We start from the raw sequence: 12,931 nt of genomic DNA, 5'->3' as shown, positions 1-12,931 counted from the left end.
GAGAAATATTCTACCTACTTGCTGTAACCATCTTTGTGAAAAGATACCTAACAATTTTCCCTTAACATATATAATTGTACTTGGACAAATCAAATTCCAATACAACTTATTTATAAAATCTTGAATGTTATAAGAACTTGGTTTCACTGAGGGTCATAGTATATTACATAATGCCATGACTGCATATAGCAAAGGATTGAAAGAACATGTTTATCCCATGAAAAAGTTGTTAGTTCTGTCACAAAACATTAATAATATGTGTTACTTCAGCCTCCATTGTTACTCCCATTCTGTTTTTTTATTATAAAATATATTATTTAGCATTGTATATTCAAAGAGGGTTTACAAAGCATTCATTTTGATACAAGATCAATGATCAAGGCTATGTTTATGTAAATCAAATCAGCAGATTTTTATGTTACCTTAAGTGAAGTCAAAATCAAAGAATTTCTAAAGGTTCCTGAAATTTGGCAGAAAGCAAGAAGTGATTTTGAAAGAAAATACAGCTCTCCCTCGATAGAACAAGCTAATTTACATTCCTATTTTAGATACATGGCAAATTCCCCATGTTTTATTAACCTAACTTTCTTGTTTCTTTTCATTAACACCTGGTTGGAACTCAATCCCCCATTGGGAAACACCTGTCCACAGTTAATAAGGTGTTAATTGTAAAAACAATAAAAAGTGGAGTTGGGGAATTAGTTCACAGATTCTTAAATTATAAGAAATTCAAGAGAATAGAAAATTTAAAAATAAAAGTATGTTATTTTTATAAGAATCAAAACTTTACAGTGATTCTAGCTTTGTAACTTTGGGCAAGTTATTGAACCTCTCGGTGCTTGCTTTACTCATCTTGAGAATGGGGATAAAGATCATATTTATTTCATAGAGTTCTTATAGAGATCAATGTAGTCAATACAGGTGGTATAATATTATCTTTGAGTTGATGGTGACAACTTGTCATTACATTTTCTACCCTGTAGACAACTAGTTCTAAACAAGTTGTAAATTTTTTCCCTCATAGGACTTGTAGGAATATCTGGAAATAATATTTGTTTTCTGAAAAAGCAGTGCTACTGACATCTAGAGGGTAGAGGCCAAGGATGCTTCTAAATATACAATATGCAGGACAGCCCCTCATAATACAGAATTATCCAGTCTTAGATGTCAATAGTGCTTATGTTGAGAAACCCTACCCTAAAGCAACTATTTAAATAGTTACAAAAAGAAGTATGGCTAAAATGCCAATAGTGGTATTAAATTAGTATATGAAAAAAAATTTTACTCCAAAAGAAGACATGAAAGGGAGAATAAAGGAAGGGGGGAAAATGTGGCAACTAGAAAGCAAACAGCAAGATGGTAGACTTAAAACCTTCTATATAAATAATTATATAGGATGTAAATGAATTAATGGAGTCAGAGGAGTAGGTAGGCCAACTGATGTGCTCTGTCCAACATTTTGAAACTTAGAGATCATCTTTTAAATCTCCCTACCTTACTCCCTACTTACTTTAATTCTAAAAGATGGAGAGGAATGGAAAGGAGGAGGTGAAGGTCATGTTTTACTTAAATCAAGAATTTCCATGCAATTATAACTGCTCACAAGACTATCATACAAATTAAGAATAAAGTTAGAAACCAGCCTGCACACAATGCTGTGATATTCAAACTTTTTCATTTTATACGTACTAAAAGAATTTTGAAAAAAACTCTGTATACCATTGCACATTTTAAACTTGTCAATAATTTATTATCATAATTTTATACACTGTAAAATGTTCTGACATTTTGTTGATTGTATCCTCCTTTAAACAGACAATGATGCCCACCGCTACCACCAACTCAGATAGAATGCTATTGGTTTCCATGCTTCAGAGTAGCTTCACTCTGGTCATTTAGTTAAGCTTGCAATAATTCAACCCTGCATTTAGTGCAACTTAAATATTTGAACTTCACTTATAATGGTAGGGTGGGCTTTCACTATGTTTGTCATCAAAACCATAAAGCTTCAGATTTAGTCTTTTCAAATTTGGGAAAAAGTCATCATATAACCTAAACAGCAAAGGTAGTTCTTAGCTAAAATCAGACTGAATTTCCATGAAAACATCTGCTATCATTTTATTTAATTTAAATATAATCAATTTTTTATTACCATGACAGAAATCTCTACTTAATTCTAAGATAAACAGGTTAGATCAAGTGTATAGAAAGCCATACCCTCACTTTGTTACCTAGATGAGATAAGGTGCTTCCCTTCAATATCTTTCTCTTTATTTTGCCCTCATGGTGCTCCTAAAAAAGCAGTGTATCTAGAATACTCCTTTAGTGTCTACATGAATTTTCATCCTGTGGCAATGTACCATATTATGTGGGGTGGCTGAGATGTACCCTTTTCCTTTGTGTAGTGGTAAAGGGTAATTTTGAAAGGGGAAGTGAAAAAATTTGGCAAATCACAGATTTTCTCTGGCAGATTGATTTCTGGAAAGGACACATATTAAAGTTAAGGGTCCGGCCCAGCAATCCCACTACTGGGCATATACCCTGAGAAAACCATAATTCAAAGAGAGTCATGTACCAAAATGTTCATTGCAGCTCTATTTACAATAGCCAGGACATGGAAGCAACCTAAGGGTCCATCAACAGATGAATGGATAAAGAAGATGTGGCACATATATACAATGGAAATATTACTCAGCCATAAAAAGAAACAAAATTGAGTTATTTGTAGTGAGGTGGATGGACCTAGAGTCTGTCATACAGAGTGAAGTAAGTCAGAGAAAAACAAATACCGTATGCTAACACATATATATGGAATCCAAGAAAAAAATATGTCATGAAGAACCTATGGGTAAGATGGGAATAAAGACACAGACCTACAAGAGAATGGACTTGAGGACATGGGGAGGGGGAAGGGTAAGCTGTGACAAACTGAGAGAGTGGCATGGACATATATACACCACAAAACGTAAAATAGATAGCTAGTGGGAAGCAGCCGCATAGCACAGGAAGATCAGCTCAGTGCTTTGTGACCACCTAGAGGGGTGGGATAGGGAGGGTGGGAGGGAGGGAGATGCAAGAGGGAAGAGATATGGGTACATATGTATATGTATAACTGGTTCACTTTGTTATAAAGCAGAAACTAAGACACCATTGTAAAGCAATTATACTCCAATAAAGATGTTAAAAAAAAAAAGTTAAGCATCCATAAATTGATTTTTTTTTAGAATCTATGTCCTGCTCACATACCTGCTAGAAAATCTTTGTGTATCTTTGGGTGTTTAAGTTCCGAATTTTGAAGACTACCGCTTTATAACAGTTCAAAAAACGTCTTAGTGACATTTTTCACATTTGCTTTCCACTGATAAGGTCTTATATATTGTTCTGAAGAAAATTATATGAAAGAATGGTTCAAAATAAGAACAAGCAAGTCTACAAGTATGAACTTGATTTTTTCAATCACTTGGTCAGTCATTTTGTCTGTCTGTCTTATGTAGGAGCCTACATGTAAACATACATACACATGCATGTATACACATGCATACACACAACACACAAATGTCCGTTTTTGCCTGCAACAAAATTCTCATTCATGTTTAATACTCAGTTATTAAATAGATTAATGAAGTTATATGTCTACTGACACAGGTTCTGTGGATATAAATATTTATAATAGGCAATCCCTAATCCAAAGAACATATACTCTAGAAAGGCAGAAACATTGACAGTCATTCCCTTGTCACTTCCTGAGTGCCTCATCACATGACAGTGATTGCTGCATGTGCAGCTCCAGAGCACCAAGTGATGGGAGCTGCTGGGTTGCAGAGCATCCTGTCCACCTGGCACCCAGCAGGTGTTGGCATATCCATAGCTGCCTCTGTGAGGTCCCAGGTGATGCTTTCTGGTATTTACTCAGTGTGGATGAATTGTTGCTCTGCCTGGACAGGTATGGTTATAATGTCTTTTTGTTTGTTTTATTTTATTTGTTTGTTTTTAACAGTAGCCCCAAGCTCAAGAAAGACCTAAGCTTCCTCCTAACCTAACCCCATATGGTAAGCTGTTCCTTTGGGCTCTCAAATAGGGTCTCTCTTTCAAATGAGTTATTCCTGAGGGCTACCTTATATCCTGAAAATTTAAAAAAAAAAGCTAAATAGTCTTAACTATGACAGTGAAAGACAGTATTTGAAAGCATAGAGGACTATAATTCCAGTTATATCCATTAAGGAAAGAAATTAATTAAGCCTCTGTAGCTGCTTGGGGCTTTGGTTATTTCTTGTAATAATAGATCTCTTAAAAGCACATTTGGCACAAAAAGTTAGGCTTATATGATTTCTTAAAATAAGTTCCAATCATCAAAATTTATTGTCTTTACTTTGAATATGCTTCATGGCCATTAAATGAATTTATATTGAGCAGAAAAATATATACACAGTTAGAACAGAAAAATTGCCACTTAGAAACAAAAAAAAGGAACCTAAGTACAGTTTGTATTTTAGAGGTTTTCTGATGCTTTAGTACAAATTAAAGATTCCTTCCTGCCAGTCACTAAAAGTATGGCAATGAGGTTCATTTTGTTGCCACACAATAATTTTTATTTACCAAATGTCTCAGATAACTGCATTGATTCCTCCACACTTGAGGCCATTTAATCAGGAAGAAAAGTATTGTACAAAAGACATTTTAAAATAACAATAGCAGCAAAGGGCAGCTGCTAAAGCTTTAATGAGATTTTCTGTTCAGATAAACTTTAGATTCCTGCAGAACAAGATCAATATTGGCTTATTTTACTCAGATATTTTGGAAGACTTTATGACAGCAATATTTTTAAATCATGGAGTCTACTCAGGGACTTTTGTAGCAGATGGCAAAGGAATCCATATGGATTGCTCAATCCATACTAAAATTAACCACAATCAAAATATTGGCTTATTTTCTTCCTAAACTTGATCTACAAAGGTAAGAATTTTCTGAACCAACCATATGAAATGGTGAAAAGCAAATGGAAGTAAATGTAGGATCCCAACAAGAAGTATAACCAGACAAAATTTCAAATGCTGTACTTGTTTGAATGTAACATTTCACAAAACCATGCCTACTTTCTAAATAAGTAAGTTCCCCTTTTAGCTATGAAGTTCTTTTTCCAGCAGACCAATTTGGAAGTGATTAGAATGACCTTGAACTCTAAGGCTGGTGGCTTCTGAGAACAATATCATTGTAATTATTATTATTAATAATAATGTTGTTACTTTAAATTTATTAAGGTACTCTGCAACTGCTATATGACAGATAATATCTTCCACACATATAAACATTAACTTAAACGTAGGTACCTAAAACACACCTGTGAAGAAGGTAGTTTTATCTTTATAATTGTACAGATAGGGTCACTGAGGCTCAAAAGAAGAAGTAAGTTGGGCTTCCCTGGTGGCGCAGTGGTTGAGAGTCCGCCTGCTGAAGCAGGGGACACGGGTTCGTCCGCCGGTCTGGGAAGATCCCACGTGCCCGGAGCGGCTGGGCCCGTGAGCCATGGCCGCTGAGCCTGCGCGTCGCTCCGCAGCGGGAGAGGGCACAGCAGTAAGAGGCCTGCGTACCGCAAAAAAAAAAAAAAGTAAGTTATCCAGTACTGAACTATGAATAAGTATCTCATCCAAGATCTAGTTCTGGGTAAGACTGGCCTTACCAGTGATTGGAGAGCTATAAAATCTCAGGAAGAGATTTCAATACTGGAACAGCTACTAACATCTAGGGAATTCATGAAACAAACGTCATGAAGCAAATTCTTTACTTTCCATTTCAGAAATGGTATGTAAGTCTATAGGATTCACAAAATATAATTGTCAAAATCCCTTAATAAATTTGCAATTGTGATTCTGAGCAGTCTCACAGAGCTAAACTATGATATTTCACTGGTTTACTCCCAGCTGTGTGTTTTATGAATGCTCTGGTTTAAAATTTTAGCCCTTAAATTGGGCTATCTGGAAAGGGATGTTTGGAAGTATAACTTAGAATAGGAAATGTACTGGCCATTGATCCAAACAGCAAATACAATCATTTATTACTCTTCAGATGACAAACATAAACTTTTGACCACAGTGTTCAGCTTGTTCTATTACTTATTACTACATCCTTGTTCATCAGTAAATCTCTTGGGGTGAACCTACATTAGATCATTTTGTTACACAATTTCCAAGGTCCAAGTGATACAACAGAAGTGACTAATAGACTATGTTCCCTACTGAAATTTTAAATTGCTTCAGTGCACAATATTCTGATTTAAACTGTGCAGTAAAATATTGCATTGATAGATACTCTGTGAAGCACATCAAAGGTTTTTCTTTCTCTTTTTTAATTAGGTAAAAGGCTAACAGAAAAAAAATATTAGTGGAATCTATTAAATACAGACTGATTTACTAGATTTTTTAAAAAAGAATTGGTGGAGTAAGGACTTTAACATCTTGCTTAACAGTTTGCTTCATAGATATTCTCACATAACATTGATTTGATTTTGGTGAGATGGGAGACCAATACCAGTGGCTCCCAGTTGTAACATTCTGAATAGTATATGACATTAGATAGCTAACGGCATAACTATATATGAAAAGTGCAATAGAACATGTTCAGTCGATGAAAGAATTGTTAGTTCTGCCACATAATAATAGCTTTACTTAGAAGTTCTGCTAGGCTTACGTAATATGTATTTTTTCGTCTCTTAGAAGAAAAGCTTATATGTTAGTAATGGAAAGTTATTAATGTTTAATAAAACATTAGGTTGGGTAGAAAAAAGTAATGTTCAAAGGTATATTTAACAAATCAAGTAACAGCTTTAATGTTGGTGTGCACTGGTGGCTTCTAACACTCACTGTTCATCAGAATCACATGTGAATGCCTGAGTCTCACCACAGAAATTTTTTCTTTTCCTTTGGTTTAGGTTTGGGCCTGAGTAGAGACACTTTTTTTTTTAAAGCTCCCCAGGTAATTCGAATGTGCAGGCAGAGTTGAGAACTACTGGTTCAGATTAAAATCAAAGGGATGAATTAAGAACACTCCCTGAATCCTGGCAATGGAAAATGATTTTTAAGAGATGCCCCCTTGATAAAACAAGGTGCTGTGCAATTTTCCAGTCTCATAGTCACCTTTCTTATTTCTTTTCATTAACAATTAATTTCCATTGGGAAACATTTGTCCACTGTTTAAGAAGGTATTTACCACAGAAACATTTAACAGGGGATTCACAGAGCCAGTCCATAGATTTTGAAGAAAGAAAAACATTTTTGAGGGGTAGCAATATCCCTAAATCTACCTACATCCCTCAGAAGTCATGCTGATAAGTTCACAAAACACTAATAATTCTTATTTTTATAAATATGTGAAGCAAATTGAGTAAATATTTTCTTTTATTTTTTATTTTTTTTACCTTTTGTGATGAAGTTGAGGTGAAAAGAGTTATGGGGCAGAAACAGGAAAAAAAAATAAACAAATGGACAGTATTGACTGTTTCCTAGTTCTAAAATCTGAAATCCAAAAATGTCTTTCCACAGTAATGGTACAAGATGAGAAAAGATATGCCAGAGCCTGTCTTGACTGGGCTCTCTTCCTCCTTCTATGGCTCTGTTTTTAGAAAATGGAGGGGAAAGAAAGGAGAGGGAAAATGACAGGCCCTCAAACTTTGTCTTGGTGAGGGAGAGCTAGTCTGTAATTCTGGGACAAGGGAAAGAAGAATTCACTCACCATGTCAGAGCACAGAGAAATACCATGAGCAAGATTTTTTTTAATGGGAAGATTTTTTAAAATGATCAGAGAAAAATATATATTTTGTAAAAGACAGTTAAAAAATTACTCCAGCTTGGAGAAAGAAAAACATGGGAAATAGAAATAAATTCTCCAGAAATACTTTGTGCTGTAAAATGACAATATGAATATGAATGCAATAGAACAAAATACATAGATATGTTGGTAAAACAGAAAGAGAAGTAAGGGCAAACTGAAGATGTGAAAAAAAAAAGTTAGGACCAAGACACACCCCAAAAATGCTGAAAAAATATTAGAGTGACAAGAAATGTACAGACATCTGAAATTAAAATTACTAACATTGAGTAAAGATTTCAGATAACTGCAGCAAACATATATGAAAAAGACAAAGAGATTAAAGCTATCAGTGAGAAGCAAAATCATATGGAAGAAACAAAATGGATCCCGTTAAAGCATTATTGATTTCCCTAGAATAGAGAACACATTTATCAAAAATCAAAAAGTCTTCAGAAATATAACACGAGCAACATTCTCTAAAATAAAGAACTAATCTGCAGTACGAAAAAGCACATCTAGTTCTAGAAAAATTCCATATAGAACATGTGACACAAATGTTAAGTCTAATTGATTTATTAAAGTCTGTTCATAAAGAAAGAATATTTTGGGCATCCATGGAGAGAAAGGAAATCTTTCAAGAGAAAAAGTCAAAACACATTGACCTGAGACACTTCCCAGCAACATTCAATGCCTGATGCATTATAATAACAGCTACTAAACCCTGAAACAATGAGTGATCCAATTACCATAGCTGGTAAGTTACAGTTTGATTATAAAGAAAACATTCTTCTCACTACTAGTAGAAATTACCTGGTTAGAGAAAAATCCAAAAATACTAGGAACCATTTAAAAATTAAAACAATAAACAAGAAAGAAAAGAAATACTGTGTTAAAAAAGATTTATGTAGATGACTGAATATTGTGGAATGTTGAAGAAATTTTGATTATTGCACAATATATACAAATACTATCAACTTAGATTCTACAAAACTCTAGTATAACTGAAAAAAATACTAGGCCATTGTCCAGTTTTTCATATAGGGAAGTCAACACAACTTTCTATAATTGAAATTTATAGTTAAAAACTAATGACCCCTTAATACAAAATCTATTTTCTCAGTTTTATAAGGCTCTTTTAAGAAATACATCTTTTGGTGAAGAAATATGTATTTAAATATTGGCAGTTGCTTCAGTTTCTCTTCATCCTTATTATGTAAAAATATCTAATTTTTTTTATTCTAAAAAAGTATAAAACTATATCTTGTCTTCTCTCTGTAGGCAAGAAGAAAAAGATGATCAGAACGATGTCATTTTAAGTGCTAGGATTCTGAATTGCTTACATTCTTTATAATGAGTGTGAGACTGTATTAGTTTTATTTCTTTATAAAAAGTGTAAAAAAGAAAGGCCTCAGACTATAGTTTTTAATTATAGATTTTTGTACCATTGGATTACTTACATATCTTTGCATCACTCTGATAAAACAAAAAGAAGTTTGTCTAAAATGAATATCCAGTAATTTTATAAAATGATTAATAATAATAATCGGTAATATAGAATGTATGATTATTATTACCTAGGACTATGCCAATTACTATGCATCTAATATCTCATATTAGATAGTGTTACCTACCCTCCCGAGTCGATGGTCCCCAATAAGATTTTTTCTGCGCAGTGTTGCCCACATCGGTGGAATGAGACCTAGCTCAGTTCAGAAGCAAACGAAACAGATTCACTTTGCTATATACCTGAAATTAACACAACATTGTAAATCAACTATACTCCAATGAAGATTTAAAACAAAAAAAAAGCAAAGGAAAGCTTCATTCTTTCGTCAAAGAATGGAGAGATACAAGCTCCAGCTCCATACTCTGAACGCTCTCTCTGGAAGGCGGTAGGCGGGGCTGCTTCACAGGGATCTCCTCAGAGGGGAGGAGGCGGGGTTCTGGAGTGCGGGGCGGGGCTGTGCTGCTCACGCTCCCGATCTCAGAGCCCGCGGTATCTAAGATCCCGCGGTATCTAAGATCCCGCGGTATCTAAGATGCCGCGCAGAGTCTCCGCAGGCAGCCCGCCGCCGCCGCCATCTTGAAGTGCCGGTGCTGCCTTTTACCGATCTGAAGCGCCGCACGCGAGGCCTCTGCGTGCAGCCCCCTGTGAGCAAGCGAAACTAGACGAAGCACAAAGGAAAAGAAATAAAAAGGTTAGACTTTATTTCATTACCCAGATTCTAATTTTATTCTCCAGGAATTGTTAATGGGCTTTGCCGGTGACACATCCCTCCTGTCTTTTGTCCTGCTCGTCATTCTTGAGGGGTGCTGAGGGGTGACAGTCCGTCTTCTGGGACTGCTCCCTGCTGAGTTTGGGCGCCAGACCTTGGGAAGAGGAGCAGAAAACTTCTCTGCAGCTGCCTTTAAGTATGTTTGATCGTCACCAGGGCTTGGCCCTAAATGGTCCTGTCCCTGAGCGACCACCACTTGGAGTTTTATAGATTCTAACCTGCTGGAGACAATTTAGGATGCATGGTTCAAGTATTAGCAAGAGAATAATGGTCCTTAAGGGGCCCAGGAAAGGTGCAAACTGACGCTAGGAAGGGCCTGTTTTGCTCGGCTCAGTCCACGTTTGTTTGGCCAAATGAGGCCGACTGGTTTCTGCCAGTCAGGCGGCTTTTTCGAGTAGTCTGTCTACACTTTCTTCAGTTGGGCTACTTGCATCAACATAAAAACAGCACGACGTATTGGCCAGTGCACAGGCCCTGCCCTGGTCAGTTGACAGATAATCTAGGGCAATTCCCTTACCCAGGACCATGTTGGCCAGTGACTCAACGGACTTTTGTAATAGCTTGAAGTCAAGGCCAGACCCATTGGCCACTGTCACCAGAGTACACGCTCCCCCCAAAAGGCCATGGGTGGGTGCTGCTTCATAGGGTTCTTGTCAGCGGCGTGGGGAGCAGGGTTCTTGCGGGTTGGGTGCACCTGTGCTGCTTCCAGCACTCCAGATCCAGGTGCCGGGTGCAACATTTCGGCACAGGGCAGGCCCAGCTGAAGGGTCAGGCAGTTTCACACTAGGAACTCTGGTCTGCAGTGCCGGGTGCAAGGCCTCTGTATGTGGTATCCCGGGAGCAAGTGAAACTAAACTAAGAACAAAGGAGAAAAATAGTTAGACTTTATTATCCAGATACTATTTTTATTTCCCAGGAATTGTTAATGGGCTTTACCGGTGACAGTAGGTAAAGGTATTTTACCTTATAGGTATTTCTGGATAAGAGTGTTTTCTTTGTGGCCCATGAAATCGCAGCAAATAGATTCATATTTATTGATGTTCTTTTCACTTTGGAGCTTACGTGACTTCCACTACCTACCTTTGTAAATCAGTTGGTATTATTTGCATCTGAGCACAACACAGTGCATGGGATCTTCACATAACAGGAATCACACACAAAAGCATGAAGCATTCTCATTGCAGCTGAGGAGATCCAGCCGCATCGGGAGGACCAGCAGTTGCCTCCCGACGCGTAGTTTCTGTTATGGCACAGTCGCTGTTACTCCCTTCTTTTTGCCTCTTGTTTTTCTGGATCTTTCTTGTTTCCTATTGATCTCAAGCCTGCTCTGCAAACTTCTTATAAATGCTGTGAGCCCTCACAGTTGTTTCAAAGTTTCCCCTTGCTTCAATTAACTAGAGTTGTGTTTGTTTCTTGCAGCCCAGAACACTGAATAATCCATAGCCCCACCCTCCTTTTCCCTCCCAGTCTCAGGAGAGCCATCTTACTGAGTTCAGAACTGTTCCCTCAAAGGGTCAATTCTATTCTTTCTCCATCTCTGGATATTAACTTCTTATTTCTTTTGTGGGGCAAATGGTTCACATAGCAAGACCTGGGATGGAGTTTTTCCTCAGCTTGGTCCTCCCTCCACTAACTTGTCTGTCTGACACTGTCAAGAACAAGACAGTAAAGCACTTCTCAACAGGTTATCCACCAGAGGTATTTTTATAATGACCTTCAATTTTGGATCAATGAAACTGAAACATACACAAATTGATAATAGGAAGTAAAATGGTAAGGTGTAGGATGAAGATGAGGTGCTCAGCTCTGAAAAAAAAGGTTGGGTCCAATCACATTTTTTTGTATAGAATGATAGAAACCACATCCTTCAAGCAAGCTCCTAAAGGACTATTTCTCTCAATGACTCTTGCAACAGGAACTAGCAATACTATTGTCCCTTTGACCAAAATGGAGTCATTGGATAATACTTGCTTAGATAAAAGGTAGACCAACTTCTCTGCAGAAATATACTATCATAAGCAGCTTCATGATTTTTTTCATGAATAAATTTGGAACTTAATATAACAGAAATGGGCAAATTAAGTTCTCAAATGGCATGACATAGAGTGCTCATTTTAGCTATTAACCAAAATCTCCCTGTAGCATTTATGACCCATAGCATCTCAGGCTCCTCTTTCCTTTGCTCCTGTGTTCCATGCAGACTGGTATTCTAGTTTTTAAAACAGGCACATCCATTCTCCTCTCTGCCTTTTCTCTTCCCTTGGACTTGTGTGCTTTTCCTCTTTATCATCTCATGGCGAGCTTTCTTTTGTCACTCAACTTCATGTTAACTGTTTCTTCCTTAGAGAAATCTTAGCCTGAGCTCTTAACCTAGAGAGCTGCTTAATCACTGTTATACAAATCTCTTTTATTTCTCTGCAAAGAACTTGCCACTACAGGAAATTTTCTTTTTTATTTATGCATGTATGTATTTACTTATCATCTGACTTTTCCCACTTCCATGTAAGATGGTTGAAAGCATGGGCTTTTGATTGTCAGTTTCCTGAAACTTAGAAAAATTCGATAAATATTTGTTGCATGAGTGAATGAAATTAACTTTCAACTATGTAACACAAGTCCATTCTCCAAGACAGATTAGTTATAGAATAAACAACTAGGAAGACGAGTTTATTGACTTGTTGCACAAGGTCTTTAGATATAAAGCAGTTAACTATTGAAAGACATTTGCCCAAAATACAATCACATAGGGTTCAGACTAGTTGATCTCTGGACTTTCTTCGTATGGTATTTAATGGACTTTTCATATTTTGCACCAAGGGCACCTAGTAAACTTGTAGTAATAAAACCATATC

The sequence above is a fragment of the Pseudorca crassidens genome, chromosome 5 (genome assembly GCF_039906515.1).
Source record: "Pseudorca crassidens isolate mPseCra1 chromosome 5, mPseCra1.hap1, whole genome shotgun sequence".
NCBI lineage: Eukaryota > Metazoa > Chordata > Mammalia > Artiodactyla > Delphinidae > Pseudorca > Pseudorca crassidens.
This window is presented reverse-complemented; position numbering follows the sequence as displayed.